Source organism: Rhincodon typus, chromosome 38 (genome assembly GCF_021869965.1).
Source record: "Rhincodon typus isolate 14 chromosome 38, sRhiTyp1.1, whole genome shotgun sequence".
NCBI classification, from domain to species: domain Eukaryota; kingdom Metazoa; phylum Chordata; class Chondrichthyes; order Orectolobiformes; family Rhincodontidae; genus Rhincodon; species Rhincodon typus.
The window spans coordinates 17174843-17190772 of NC_063369.1; the positions used below are offsets into that span (position 1 = coordinate 17174843).

General features: G+C 48.9%; 1 protein-coding gene across 3 annotated transcripts in view; it reads left to right on the top strand.

The window, feature by feature from the left end:
• Nucleotides 1-15930, top strand: part of LOC109915447 (lysophosphatidic acid receptor 1-like) — a 64253-nt gene that overhangs the window by 17005 nt on the left and 31318 nt on the right. Inside the window, exon 1 of one of the 3 annotated variants that reach the window (XM_048618116.1) lies at nt 4774-4875. The exons of the other annotated variants lie outside the window; for them this stretch is intronic. The gene's annotated coding sequence lies outside the window, so the exon portion shown is untranslated. Of the gene's footprint in view, nt 1-4773; nt 4876-15930 lie in introns of those variants that run through there. 3 annotated transcript variants of the gene reach the window in all.

Consider the following 15930-nt stretch of genomic DNA (forward strand, 5'->3'; position numbering starts at 1 on the left):
TATGATGGTTAGATATTTGTTGAACCCCAGTTCAAAAACAGCCTCCATATTGATCTCATTAATGTTGGATGGAGCTTGCTGGATCTGCTCTGCTTAGTTAGGCGTTATCTAGTTGCAAAACTGAAGATTGTCACCTGAACACCTTCAAATAGGTTCATTGCCACACAACTAGACTGCATGTTACACGTTTCTCCACAATGAGAAATATAGCACTGCAGAGTGAAGCTCTGTAACCACATTGTGATAACCGTGTTGAGGAGAGAACTGATTGTATTCGATGCTAACCAAAGTGTTCTCACAAAGTCTGAAGGTAATGTAACTGGTGTGCATCCTTGTTAATGTTTATCAGACCAGTTTCAAACGGGGGGGAAAGAAGGAGGGATGTTGTTCTGTGGCACTCTAATATAAAAAGTTCTCCAGCATGCTCTTTACTCTGTCTGCAGTTAAGTCAGCCAGTTTACTAACCATACAGTTAACTATTCTAGATAATGTACCTATAACTTTAAACATTAAAACCAGGGCTCTTGTGCAGCAGTAGTGTCTCTGTCTCTGAGCAAAGAGGTCTGCGCACAAGTCCCATCTGCTCCAGAGGTGTGTAGTGACATCTCTGAACAAGTAAATATCTAAACCAGCCTGTTTAAGTCCAAGATATCATAATGGGCTGCACGGTTAGCTAACAAACTTACAGATATCGCACTGAATCCAAACGTGTCTCTTTATGGTACAGACTGTGGCTGAAAATTGTGAAGCATCACTCGCAGGATGATCTGGAGGTGACCTCTCTCTCAGCTGACCACCGCATTGATTTACAGAGAGTGAAGGGGGGCAGGCTATCAGGTGTTGTGTGGCCAATATTTATTCCTCCCCTGCCATTTTTTAAAAGGGGGTTGTAAAAGATTCTGTATAAATGTAGATCTAGTCCTCTTTTCACCCAGTTGAGTCTGATCCTGGGAGGCCAACACCAGCTCGCGCCCTGCTTGCATTAGCCTGCACCCCCACAAACAGCCCCCTGTGCTAATACCCACCCATGCACAGCCCTCTCTCTCTCTCTCTCTGTGTGTGTGTGTGTGTGTCTGCCTCTGCCCCTCATGCTTGTTCCCCCAACTGATTTGCACTCTAACTCTCAGTGACACTGAGCTCAGGCAGCTCCTGCTGTGTATGGATTGCAGTGAAGTGCTGAACCTCATTAAACCTGATGTGGGAGTTTGTCATAGCTTTGGTTACCTGGCTGTTTTCTGCAGCTCTGCTGATTTCCCGTCTCCCTTGCCTCAGTATTTCTCTCTCCTCCTCCCTCCCCTTGTTTATTCCTGTGCTGTTATCTCTATCCAGCCTGTCCCTTGGGTATTTTTGATGCCTGTTGGCTCTGTTTTCCACATGTGGTCCCTCTGGCTGTTTATTGAACAGTTCAATTGATCATTTTTTTTGGTCTCTGTCTCTTGGACTCTGTGCAAATGAAGAGCTTCCAGATATCGATCTTTCCTGCAAAGCAGAGAGCCCGACTTGCATTTATATAGCGCCCCTGAATTCCTAAACCTTCCCCAGTGCTTCCCTGTCAATTTTCCCCTGGAGCATGGCAACTGTTGCGATGTAGGCATTGCTGCCAATTTCTGCACAGCAGCACAGATGGGAGATGGAAGCAAGATGAACGAAAATCTGAGGATGACAGACTTACAAAATGCAATCACCCGCTCTTTTAAAGTGGGGCTTGTAAATGGTCCTCAATGTGGTGGTGACCAGATGGTTATTTCTTGCTTGGGTGGCGGTGGGTAAATGTTGGTCAGGACCCTGAGGAAGATTCCCCACCACCACCCCCACCCCAAAGCGCTGTGTTTCTCGGAAATAATGTCAGGGACCTATTTTTTTTTTTTTTCATTCCTGTCCCAGATGGGCAGACTGGCCGAGGACTTTTTGTTTGAAAGACAGCGCCCCTGACAGTGCAGCACTCCTCAGCTGCCGGTGTCTTCAGTCCTCTCCCAAAAGTGAAACCTGACTTGTCCTGATCCTGAGCTTACACCCCTCGGCCCGATCGGCGGGGGGGTGGGGATCGAACCCTGTGAATGGCCCCAGGTAGTGGCATTGCTGGGGTTACCGTGTACTTTTACAAGCAGGTTGCAGCTTGGAGCTACGGATGGTCAGGATTGAGCCTCCAACGTTCTCCCTGTGGCATTAGCCGATGAAGAATCTCACCCACTCATGGCTTCCGTTTGGGGGTGTGGGGCTGTCTGTCTGTGTAGCAGGCTGCTATCTGACTTACCCACAATACCCTTCTTGACCAAGGGTCACTGGACCCAAAACGTTAACTGATTTATTTTTTCTTCTTCTTCACAGATACTGCCAGACCTGCTGAGCTTTTCCAGCAACTTCTGTGTTTTTGTTTTGTTCCAGACCTACAGTGGGACGGGAAGCCGGAACCCTTGCCTCAGAGGCAGGGACACTACCCACCAGATCTCCAAAGCTCCCTCCTCCCTCTTCTTTCCCCCCGCCCCCAACATGTTCAAGTAAAGGCACAGTACTACAGGGGCTGGAAATCTGCAGAACATTCTGGAGAAGCTCAGTGGGTGTGGCACGTCCATGGAGAGAGAAACAAGAGTTCACATTTTTGAGTTCAGGATGACTCTTCCAAAGGAAAGATGTTCTGAAACTTGAAAGGGCGCAGAAAAGACTTACAAGGATGTTGGTGGGTTTGAGCTATGGGGAGAGGCTGGGTCTGTTTTCCCTGGAGCACAGACTGAGGGGTGACCTTTTATAGAAGTTCATAAAGTCATGAGGGGCGTGGCTAGAGTGAATAGCCAAGGTCTTTACCCCAGGGTAGGGGAGTCTAAAACTAGAGGGCATAGGTTTACGGTGAGCGGGGAATGGTTTAAAAGGGACCTAAAGGGCAACCTTTTTCACACAGAAGGTAGTACGTGTATGGAGCGAGCTGCCAGAGGAAGTGGAGGAGGCTGGTACAATTACATTTAAAAGGTATCTGGATGGGTCTATGAAGGGTTTAGAGGGACATGGGCCAAATGCTGGTAAATGGGACCACATTAGATTGGGATATCTGGCTGGTATGGATGGGTTGCACTGAAGGATCTGTTTCTGTCCTGTATGTCTCTATGACTGAAATTCAGGACAGAACCCTTCTGAAGAACAGTCCTACAGAGCTAGATGTTAACTCTACCGCGGGGATTCTATGACTGCGTCTGCACAGCAGGATCCCACAGACAGTAGTGCTGCTGTCTTTTGCAGTGGGAGTGCGTTAAGGAGGAATCCTGTTGCCATAGGTCTCCATTTAACCCCAGGCTGGGCACGGTTCTCTGTGTCTGTACACTTTTTTTGGGTGGCAATATCAGACAGCCAATAGCTGCACATCTTTACAATTCGGTCGTCCGCTCCTTCAAGTCCGTCATGGTCAGAATTCCTTTAATCTTCCTCTTCCCTCCCTCTGCGTCTGTCTGCTCGATCCACCTTGCACACTGTCACCTGTTGGGTCTGGCTCCCCACCTCCAGTGGGAGGCTTCACCGCATGATTGTGTTAAACCATGACCTTGGGGATTGGTCATGGGGAAGAGTGTGGGCAGCTCAGGCATAGCAGGGTTTTGGAGAGGTGTTCACATCATCCTGGTTTTCAAATCCTTCTGTGCCTGTTTTCAGCACCGATCTCACCGACCCTGTCGCTTCCTCCAGCCCCGATGGCCCTCCCCGTCCCTGTTACCACCTCCAGCCCAGCCATGACCATATTGAATGGGGGAACAGGCTCGAGGGGCCGAATGGCCTGCTCTCCCTATCCTCTATGCCCTACACCCCTCCCTATCTCTATAAACCCCCCTCCAGTACCTGCAGTCCTCTACCCCTGGCCTCTTGTGTGTCCGCTGCAGGGTGGCTGTGCTCTCTGCTGTCTGCTGGAGCTGTGGGCAAAACCATCCCACGGTCTCTTGGCCTCTTTGTTTCATTAATGTGTCTGCGCAGGGCCTTGCGAAGGCCCGCTTCAGCTAAAGGGGCTATGCTGCTGCGGGTTGTTGTTGGTAGAGTCAGGCAAGTGCTTGAAGAGAAATGAGTGACAGTGGGTGGGGGGCGAAGATGGGATTTAACAGCGAGGAGCTGGGCCGATGGGCTGGCTCTGCTGTCCCTAATGGAAAGGCGAGGGTTTGTTTCCACGGCAATGATGTTGGTTTGTTGTTGGCAATAACCGACTGGCCTTTTATATCCTGGACTGTAACTAAGCAACAGGGTAATACTGACTGTGCAGGTGAGGTGCCTGAAATTTGGGGCGGTGGTGGGAAGAATATAAAGAGGACCTGGGTCCCTGGGCTCACCTGGGAATGCTCTGATGGGAAATTCCCAGAATTGGGGCCTGGAGCAGGTTGGAGAGGTCAAGCGGCCCACTTGAACTTTTCCCCAGGGTTATCTGACTTCGCTTATTTTATCTTCTCTGGTGGTCAGCCTAGCGAGGTTTCTCGACATATGAAGCGACAGAGGTGGGGTTTGAGCCATGGGTCTCCTGGCTCGGAGGCAGGGACGCTATGCCCCAGAGAAGGCAGTTTCTATGTGGAGCTGTTGATCAATTGAATCGTTCCTATCATTGGGCTATCGATGGCCTAATTGTAAGGCATAGGTCATCGATATTAGCCCTCCAGGGACGAATACAAAAGCACTAGCCCTGTTATCAGTCTGTCTGTACTCAGTGATGACTCACCCATCAACTGTGTCTGTGCCAGGAATTGTGTTTGTGTAAGCTCAGGGTCATGCTCTGTATTGCTGTAGAGTGGGGTGTGTTTGTTTTCATATCAGTGCGCGGGCACCACACAGTTTGAGAAGGCTCCCTCTGTTCAACATGGTTTCCTCGGATTGCTGTCGCTGTTGTCCTTCCTCTTCGGCCTACTGCGGCCTGAGGTAATGACTGATAGCCAACGTTGTGTGGTCCGCCAGTTCACCCTTTTGTTTTAGATGGTGGGGTTTAAGGGTGTCCCACCAGTTGACTGTCAGGTTGTAATGATTGGGTCAAGTGTCTGCTGTAAATTCTGTGGGATTTGTCAGTCCTTTCCCTTCCAGGACTCAGTCACATGGTGTAAACTGAGCAGTGCTGCCTGTGAAGCTCCTTTCATAGAATCCCTACAGTGTGGAAGCAGGCCATTCGGCCCATTGAGTCCGCACCAACCTTCCAAAGAGCATCCCACCAGACCCACCCCTCCACCCTGCATTTCCCATGGCTAACCCACCTAAGCCTACACATCGCTGGACACTACAGGCAATTTAGCATGGCCAATCCACCTTAACTTGCCCATCTTTGGACTGTGGGAGGAAACCGGAGGAAACCCACGCAGACACGGGGAGAATGGGCAAAGTCCGCACAGACTGGAATCGAACCTGGGCCCCTGGCACTGTGTGAGGCAGCGGTGCTAACCACTGAGCCTCTCTGTGCCACCCAGTTCTGGTTGTTCCATTCTCCCCTCCTTTCCTTCCATTCAGGTCTTTCGAACCATCCTCAGCTGTTCAGCATTGAGAGTTCTCTCTCCCACTTCCTTCACTCCAACCTGCAAGTCCTTTTTCCCCCTAAAATCGGGGGTGCGCTGGGAGACTGTGGGCAGGTAGATAGTGATTTTTATTGGGTTAGGGTATCCAGGGATGTGTGTGAAAGTCTGGTAAATGGCACTGAGTTACTGGATGGCCACAATCGATTTTGACTGAGAGAATAAGGCTGAATGGCCTGTTCCTTTTATATTTTAAAATAATCCAAGTGAGTCTTTCAGGTACTCCTTCCTTCAACTGTTTGCTACCGGTGTCTCTGATTCCCAGCATCTCCCTTCTGGCCCTTGCCCCCGGCATCTTGTCCTTTCATTGACCCCTTGAGATTGTTCCCAATGGTCACGTCCTTGCCTGAAACTTCAGGATGCCAGCATTGGCCAAAGCTGCCCCCTCCCATCATCCACACACTCTTTCCCCACCGCTCCCCTCCGACCCCCACCCCTCCCCGGCTCAGAACCTGGGAATTGGCTTGTGGAGACCGGAATTTCAAACCCCAACTGGCAGCCATTCTTGGAGAACATGCGCTCCAGTTTCCCCGTCAAAACGTTTGGTTCAATGTAAAAGATGCCAACAGGCTCCGCAGTGCCTGTGCCAGCCTCATGTCAACATCCTTGACCAAAACGGTCAAACATGTCATGGGTCTGTGTGTGAACGTGCGAGGAAAGTGTGTGCCAGAGAGTCATACACCACAGAAAATGGCTCTTTGGCCCAACTCATCCATGCCGGCCATGTTTCCTAAACCGTCCTAGCCCCACTTAGAGTCATAGAGCTACACAGCACGGAAACAGACCCTTCGGTCCAACCAATCCATGCTGACCAGATATCCTAAATGAATCTAGTCCCATTTGCCAGCATTTGGCCCATATCCCTCTTAAACCCTGCCTGATCACACACCCATGCAAATGCCTTTTAAATGTTGTTATTGTACCAGCCTCCTCCACTTCCTCTGGCAGCTTATTTCCATACTTGGGGAAAAAAAATTTACTGCACAGGTCCCTTTTAAATCTTTCTCCTCTCGCCTTAAACCTATGGCCTCTCATTTTGAACTCTCCTCCTACCCTGGGGATAAGACCTCAGCTCTTCACGTTATCAATGCCTCTCATGATTTTATGAACCTCTCAGCTTCCTACGCTCCAGTGAAAAAAGTCCCAGCATCTCCTTATAACTCAAGCCTCAAGTCCCAGTAACATTCTTGTAAATATTTCTTCCACCCTTTCCAGTTTAGTAACGTCCTTCTTATAGCAGAGCAACCAGAACTGTACACTGTATTCCAAATGCAGCCTTACCATTGTCTTGTACAGCAACAATATGACATCCCAACTCCTGTACTCCATGCTGTGACTGGCTAATTAGGAAGGAAAATGGCAAGTTGTCTTTGATTGCATGGGGATTGATGTGCAACAAAGGAAGCATTGCTTAAGTTGTCCAGGGTCTCGGTGAAACCAAATCTGCACCTTTTGATCTCCACATTGACAAAAGACAACTGGTCCTTGGGATGAGGGAGTTCTCCTCTGATGAGAAGCTCAGTGAATTAAAGTTGATTATTTTCCGGGATGTAGACAATGGGTTGCGCTCACATTGAGATGTTTTATACAAAACTATACAAGGCACTAGTCAGACCTCTGCTGGAATAATGTGAATGGTTTTGAGCCCCTTATTTATGGAAAGATAGACTGGTATTGGAGGCAGTCCACAGTAGGCTCTCCAGGCTAATACCAGGTATGGAGGGACTGTCTTTTGAGAAGAGGTTGGGTTTGTACCCAATTGGAGCTCAGGAGAATGAGAGGTGACCTTACTGAAACCCAAGGTTCTTAGGGGGATTTGATGGGGTCGATGTGGAAATGTTGTTTCCCTTTTAAGGTTTTAGCAAAGATTTTGTAGCTCGGGTTGTGGGTGAGGTTGTTGACTTGCTCACCGAGCTGGCTTGTTTTCCTTCAGACATTTCATTACCCAGTTAGGAGACCTCATCAGTGGAGCATCTGATGAAGAGATGTTCTACTCCACTTAGAATTTACACTGTCCGGTCTTATGGTGAGTTGTGTCATTTCTGGTTTTGTTCTGTATGGGTTTGTATATGGGGTCCAATTCTGCATGTTTGTCCGCATTATGGGTTGAGAACCATGCCTCTAGGAATTCCCGTGCATGTCTGTTTGGTTTGGGCTACCATGGTTATGTTGTCCCAGTTAAACTGATGGCCTTCATGGTCTGACTGTACTGATATGAAGGAAAGTTTGTCGTGCCATTTTGCTGCTATCTGATGTTCATGTATTCTGATGGCTAGTTTCCTTCCTGTCTGTCTGATATAATGCTTGTGGCAGTCTTTGCATGATATTTTATAAACTGCATTGGTTATGCACGTTGTGGGAATGGGGTCTTTAATCCTTGAGTGTTTGTCGTAGCGTGCCTGAGGGCTTGTGTGCCACCATGGTTCCTAGTGGTCGTAGGAGTCTTGTCAGTTCTGATATGTTCTTGATGTAGGGCAGTGTGGGCAGTGTGTTAGGGCGTACTGTGCCCTCTTGTTGTTGTCTATTTAGTAGGTACTTGTGGATGAAGTTGCGGGGATATCCATTCATAGCGAAGATTTTGTACAGGTGCTGTTCCTCTTTCCTGTGTAGTTCTGGCATGTTGTTCTGAGTGGTGGCCCGTTTAAATAGTGTCACAGTACGCCCTAACACACTGGCCACACTGCCCTATGTCATGAACATATCAGAACTGACAACGAGACTCCTAAGACCACTAGGAATCATGGTGGCCCACAAGCCCACAGCCACTCTACAACAAACACTTACAAGGATTAAAGACCCCATTCCCACAACATGCAGAACCAATGCAGTTTACAAAATATCATGCAACGACTGCTACAAACATTGCATCGGACTGACAGGAAGGAAATAACCATCAGAATACACAAACATCAGCTAGCAGCAAGACGACACAAACTTCCCTTAATATTGGTACACTTGGACAATGAAGGCCATCGGTTTAACTGGGAGAAGGTAACCATGGTAGCCCAAGCCAATGACAGACATGCACGGGAATTCCTAGAGGCACGGTTCTCAACCCATAATTCGATCAAGAAACATCTAGAATTAGACCCCACATATAAACCCATACCAAACAGTACCGGAAATGACACAACTCTCCATAACAGACCGGACAGTGTAAATTCCAAACTGAGTAGAACAACATCGCTTCGTCGGAGGCCTCACTGATGATGTTAACTAGCATGGTGACAAAATGTCTGAACGAGAACAAGCCAGCTTGGCGAGCAAGTCAACAACCTCAATGTTGTTTCCCCTTGTGGAAGAGTCTAGGACCAGAGGGCGGAGCCCCAGAATAAGACATCTCACCTTTTTATGACAGAGAGGAGGAAGAATTTCTTGAGGGGAGTGAATCTGTGGAATTCATGACCACAGCCATCTGTCAAGGTTGGGTCATTCAGTATATTCAAGGCTGAGCTAGCTTCTATTTTTAATGACTAGTGGGCTATGGGGAAAAAGTAAGGAAGTGCAGTTGAGGCTTTTCAGATCAGCCATGATCTCATTGAATGGCTGAGCAGGCTCAATGGGCTGAATGGCCTCAGGCAGGTTCAATGCTAAGAGTGCTTCCTCTCTGTCTGAAACACGGAGGAGGGACATTGATAGGGGGGCCACTTATTTAGGTCTGAGATGAGAAGAAATAACTTATTATTGTGAATCTTTTCTGGAATTCTCTACCCTATTGGGTTCTGGGTGCTCCTCTGTGGAATGCACAGAAATATTTGTAGTGTCCTGTGGGATAGAGGAGTATAGGAAGAGGGTGGGAAAGTTGGAGTTGAAGGCCAAGAACCGGCTGGGTGGATATTGATTGGGGGAGGTTGGTCAAATGGACATCTCCTATTTCTTGTTTCAGTTGCTTGTACCAAAAAGATCCAGTGACAGTCTGGCACGTGGCCCACAAAGCTACAGGTTGGCAGTCCACTACCACCACCACCATGCTGAGGGCAGTGAGGACTCTGCCACAAACATCAACCTCCCAACCCAACGATCACTTGCATAAGATGATGAGGAGTTCAGCCCATTCAATCTGCTGTGTTTCTCAGTTGTCGGAGTCCTGAAACAGACCCTTCAGTCCAACTCGTCCGTGCCGACCAGACGTCCCAATTTGATCTAGTCCCATTTGCCAGCATTCAGCCCATTTCCCTCTAAACCCTTCCTATTCATATACCCACGCAGATGCCTTTTAAATGCTGTAATTGTACTAGCCTCTACCACTTCCTCTGGCAGCTCATTCCGTACACGCACCACCCTCTGTGTGAAAAGGTTGCCCCTTAGGCCCCTTTTTAAATCTCTTCCCCTCTCACCTTAAACCCATGCCCTCCAGTTTTGGGCTCCCCTACCCTGGGGAAAAGACCTTGGCTATTCACCCTATCCATGCCCCTCATGATTTTATAAACCTCTGTAAGGTCACCCCTCAGCCTCCGACGCTCCAGGGAAAATAGCGCCAGTCTATTCAGCCTCTCCCTATAGTTCAAACCTTCCAAGCCTGGCAGATTGTGGCAAATTCAATCAGGGTCTTAACAGCACTTTTGCCTGTGCTCCATGACCCTTGACTAATCTAACACTGGCCTCGGATATATTCAATAATCCAGGCCCCATTGCTCGCTATGGAAGAGATTTCCAAAGATTCACAGCACAATGGGGAAGTCTTCTTTTGTCACCATCTTGAATGGGAGCACCTGTATGCCCTGTAGGCCTGGATTCCTCGCACGACACTGAACATCCCTCTCAGCATCTATCCATTGAGACCCTTCACAATCCCTTTGCTTTTCAAGTAGGTCATCCCTCGTGCTTCTGAACTCCTAATGGGGAGGCCTAACCAGCTCAACCTTTCCCCTGTAAGACAGTCTCCCCTTCCCATCACTAGCCCCCTATCCCAGGAATTGGCCTTGAGGTTTCCTCTGAGCTGCCAAGATGAGGTGTGTTAAGAACCCAGAACAAACACAGGGAATGCTGGAGAAATGCTGACTGTTCCTCTCTGTCCCTGCAGCGCTTTCAGTTTCAAATCTCCAGCCACTGCAGTATTTTGCTTGTATTTTCCATTTTCTTTTTCTTTCAGTCATTTTGCTTTTTCGGTATATTTGTTTGCCTGACTTGCCTGATCCTTCCTGTGTTCCGAGGCCCAGTAACAATGGGCTGTGCAAAGATGTCTCCTAAACAAAATCCGAAATAACTGAATCCAAAACGTGAACAGAAATTGCTGGGAAAGCTCAGCAGGTCTGGCAGCATTTCCTGGAGAGCAAATGATTTTAATGCTTTGGGCCCAGTGACCTGATGAAGGATCTCCAGTGAAGCAGGAGACAGGAAGGGCTGTTTGAGAATTGTTTGCTCTGTGGGGTGCTACTTCAGACATAATGAAATCTTTAGCATATTCAGCTGTTTGCCCGTCTAACTGTATATTTATAGTGCTCAGCTGCTGGTCATTGTGTCTCTATACATCTGCGGCTTTTGAGTTTCTTGTGGTTTGCTTCAGAAAAGAAGGAGAGCAGTGCTAGGCACTCCTGGCTGTGTAGAGAGCTGCAAAAACCATTGATGTCTCTTATCTCTACTTTCCCCCTCTCCCCACACGCGCGCAGTCACAGTGCAGCTCAGTTGGTGGTAGTTTTCACTCGATGTCCATAAGGAGGAGAAGTAAGTCATTATGTCTGCTCCACCACTCCACGCTGATCTGATCATCCTCAACACTGAACTGAAACAACTGCTGATATTGGAATTCGGAAACGAAAACAGAAATTGCTAGGAAAGCTCAGCAGGTCCAGCAGCAACCGTGGAGAGAAATCAGGAGTTAATGTTTTGGGTCCAGTTCTGAGGAAAGATTACTGAAACGTTAACTCCTGATTTTTCTCACTGGGTGTTGCCAGACCTGCTGAGCTTTTCCAGCAACTACTGATAATCCTCACCTCCATTTTCCTGCCTTTATCCCCCACCACCCTTGATTTTCACCTCTTGCTGATTAAAAATCTGTCCACAATTTGTGACCCAGCCTTGATAGCCTCCTGTGTTTAAAGCATTCCATTGATTCACCCCACTCTGAGAGAAGAAATTCCTCCTCATCTCTGTCTTCAATGGGTGACCTCTTGCTCTGCGATTGGTCCTAGACTGTTACGCTAGAGCAGCACCGTGGCTCAGTGGTTAGCACTGCTGCCTCATAACACCAGGGACCCAGATTCAATTCCACCCTCGGTCGACTGTCTGTGCGGAGTTTGCACATTCTCCCCGTGTCTGCATGGGTTTCCTCCCGTCGTCCAAAGATGTGCTGGTTAGGGTGGATTGGCCACGCTAAATTGCCTATGGTGTTCAGGGATGTGCAGGCTAGGTGGATATAGCCATGGGAAATGCAGGGTTACAAGGATAGGGTAGTGGTTGGGTCTGAGTCCGATGCTCTTTGGAGGCTCGGTGTGGATTCGATGGGCTGAATTGCCTGTTCCCACACTGTAGGGACTTTATGAAGTGGAAACAGTCTGCATCTACTCTACTCTACAAATCCCCTTGTGTGTATCAATAAGATTGTATCTCCAACAAGTACAGGCCCAAACTACTCAGTCTGTCAGTTTGCGGGATCAACTTGGTAAATCTCTTTCTGAGCTGCTTCATTTGCCAGTCTATCTCTGCTTCGATCAGGGGCCCAAAACTGTTCACCATAATCCCAGCTGTGGTCCTTGACAGCTTTTAGAGTATTATTCTTATACAGGTTTAGTAAAGCCTCCCTACTTTTATACTCCATTCCCTTGGAAATAAAGGCCGACATTCCTTTTGCCCTCCCTATTTCCCCACTGAACTAGGATGCTAGTTTTTTTTTCTTTGATTTATGCATGAGGATTCCTAAATCCCACTGTGCTGCAGCTTTCTGCAGCCTTTCTCCATTTAAAAGGTGTTCTGTTGCGTCTCTGAGAGTGAGTATTGTCCCAGGGACCTGAGTGCATACTGCGGGCAGAGCAGTCAGTGTCAGACTGAGGGGGTGCAGCACTGTCGCGGGTGCTAGGATGAAGAATATTCAGTGATTGGGATGTGGGTGAGGCCTGTACCATAATAAATTTCAGAAATTAAGGGCATGGCGAGCTCTAAACAGTGAGATTGAGATGGAAATGTTTGGAGAAATTGGATTAGACGGAGGTTTCCTGCTGGTTATCGACAGACTCCTGACCTACAATGTGTTGGGAGGCTGATTTTCAATTGTTTCTATGAAGTAATTAAATTACTAAGCACCCTTGCTGAGCTGCCTCCGGCTCTCGCTGGGCTGATCAAGATGTTCCTGTCGTTGGGCGAGGGCAGGCGCTGAGCTAGCTCTCTGTGTGTTTCAGAGCAGCAACAGGAATGTTGGAGCGTGTGTGTTCCTGGGAAGGGATTTGTAAACCTGTTAGTCAGGGTCAGCTCAAAGACACTAAACAGCGCATGCCACTGGAATCTGTCTCTTCTTCATGCCCTCTGCCTGCTCCCTCTCTCTCCCCTCGCTTTTTCTCTCTCCTGCTCTCCCCGTCTCCCCATTTCTCCCCTCTCCTGTCTCACGTCCCCTGTCTGCCCTCCCTCTGCTTCTCCTGCCCGCTGTCTCTGTCACTCTTTCCTCCCCACCCACTTCTGTGGGCTGTGGTTTGAAGTGGAGGAGCCCCTGGTCCTCGGCTATCTGTGGGTCAACAGTGACGTTGCGGTGATGGTCTGAAGCTGGTAGTCCCAAGGGCCAGGGGGGGTAGTGGGGAGAGACACAGACTGAACCCCCCAGCCCAGTAGCCGATATCTCCCAGAAGTGGCAATCCGGAGAAAGACCCGTTCATCGATGTTTGTAAAACATACTCCACACCACCTGCACCGCACCGCCCCCCCCCCCCCCCCCCCCCGCCAAGGTCCCGGCCCTTTCAGTTGGGGTATCTACCACCCTTAGCTGTTCATGGCATACATGTGACTCCAGACCCTCTGCAATGTGGTGACGCTTAACAGCTCTCTGAATTGGCCACTCGATTCAGGGCAGCTATGGAAGGTGGTGGTGGGGGGTGGGTGGTCAGTGATGCCAGTATGATCTGAGGAATAAGTAACTATAGACTGGGAGGACCCAACACACGGTACCCTGGATTGGGGCGGAGGGCAGGAAGATGGGGAGGTGGGGTAGTAGCTTCTGATGGGTGGGGCAAGAGAGTGCATGAAATTGTAGTGGGGTGATAGCTCCTCAGGTAATTGTTAGATGGAGGGGGGTAACTAGAAAATTGGAGGGTGTTTGTGTGCAGTTCTCACCTTTTTTTTTTTTTATTTTTCTGTGCACACACACCACCCCCCCCCCCCCCCCCCCCCCACCCCCCAAACCTTGCTTCTCCCTTTCCCCGTCCGCCTGCCCCAATGGAATTAAAGCCCACACTGCCCAATGTGAGCTTGGCCATCAGTAGCTTGCTCTCGCTCTCGCTCTGTTTCACTGCCTCCTCGCCCCCTCGGGAAAGAACAGAGAGAAGCTTCCAGAATCTCAAATGGAGCCAACGTTTAGAGAGAAGGGAAAAAAAAAGAGAGGAAGGATGCGGTTAGAGACAAACAACCAGCTGCCAGGAGTCTGAGGGTTCACGAACTTAAATTAGCACAAATCTGAGCGTAGCTACAGAGCCCTGAGCTCAATGTCGGGCACATGGAATGAGGCAGGCCTTTGGAATAGATTTGGAGAGATTTTCAAGGTTGGTGAAGCCTATGGTTGGTAATTATCGAACAACGGGGAGTCAGTCTGAGCTGCCTGTATTCGAATAGGTTAAGTTTAATTTGTCCTGGATTTTCCAAACACTTCCTGGATCCAGCCCCTGTGCCCGTGGCCTCCGCATTGGCTCCCCATCTGGCAGAGTTCCCTGTGGTTTCAAATTCCTCAGTGGCCTCAATCCCTCTTTAGCTCTGCAACGTCCTCAACCTTTAGCAGCACGGTGGCTCAGTGGTTAGCACTGCTGCCTCTCGGTGCCAGGGACCTGGGTTCGATCCCACCCTCTGGTGACTGTGCAAACTCCAAAAGTTCTCCCCGTGTCTGCATGGGTTTCCTCCGGGTGCTCTGGTTTCCTCCCACAGTCCAAAGATGTGCAGGCTAGGGTGGATTGGCTGTGCTAAATTGTCCCATAGTGCCCAGGGATGTGCAGGTTAGGTGGGCTAATTATTGTAAATGTGGGGTTCTGGGGAGAGGATGGGATGCTGTTTGGAGAGTTGGTGCAGATTCAATGGGCTGAATGACCTCTGCTAAAAGCCTCATTCCATCTTGCCATGGGTCACTCGAAGCATGACCTGGTATTGAGAGTACACTCCTCTATGTAATTGAATGTTAGCCCAGAGATTTCTGTTGCGCTGTGCGTGATACTTGTACCTAATAGTTTAACTGCAGGAAGTCCCATGTGGGTTCTTCAGTAACCATGATATCCACTCTCATGTCTCATATGTTACACAGGATAACACCTTAGTTACAATATCCTGCAGGATACAAGCTCCTAACAAGAAACGAAGGTAAAATCTGAAAGAACTGCGGATGCTGTAAATCAGGAACAAAGACAGAAGTTGCTGGAAAAGCTGAGCAGGTCTGGCAGCATCTGTGAAGGAAAAAAAGAGTTAACGTTTCGGGTCGGGTGACCCTTCCTCAGAAACAGAGATTCCTAGCTCTGAAACAGTTACACGGGGTTCCATGTTAGCTGTGTTTCTTTCCCTGTAGATACTGCCCAGATCTGCTGGGTCTCTCCAGCGTTATCCCATTTAATTTCCGATGTGCAGTGTTGTGCCCTTGGTTTTAAAGGCTTAGTTAATGTGGACAGAGGAATGCTGTTCCCTGTTTTGGCGGATGGTCTGAGGTCAGGGGAGAATTTGGGGTTTAAGAGGTGGCGGGGTGAGATGTGATGACTACAGTGTTTGCACGGTGAGTGATAATTTGAGCTGAAGGCTGCTGAGGATGGTGAGCAATTCTGAAAGAACATTGTAAGGGTGCCTGCAGGGTGTGTGGATAGAGCAGGAGAAATGAGATTGACTGGATTGTGAGATAACAAGGTGTAGAGCTGGATGAACACAGCAGGCCAAGCAGCATCATAGGAAGAAGGGTCCAGACCCGAAACGTCAGCCTTCCTGCTCCTCTGATGCTGCTTGGCCTGCTGTGTTCATCCAGCTGTACACCCTGTTATCTCAGATTCTCCAGCATCTGCAGTTCCTACTATCTCTCTGACTGGATTGTGCTGCTTTTTTGAAAAAAAGTTTAAAAAGGTGTGACACTACCGTCACCTCCTCCACACTGCTGCCTGCCACACCCCCCCCACCCCCCCCACCCCCACCACCCCCAGGTCCCCAGTGGGGCACTATAATAAATTAAAACATCAGTGGAAAGCAATCAAACGTCTCTTCGCCAGCCCCAGTGGCACCCACAAGCCTCTGTTATCTGTGGGCGTGGGGGTTCTGA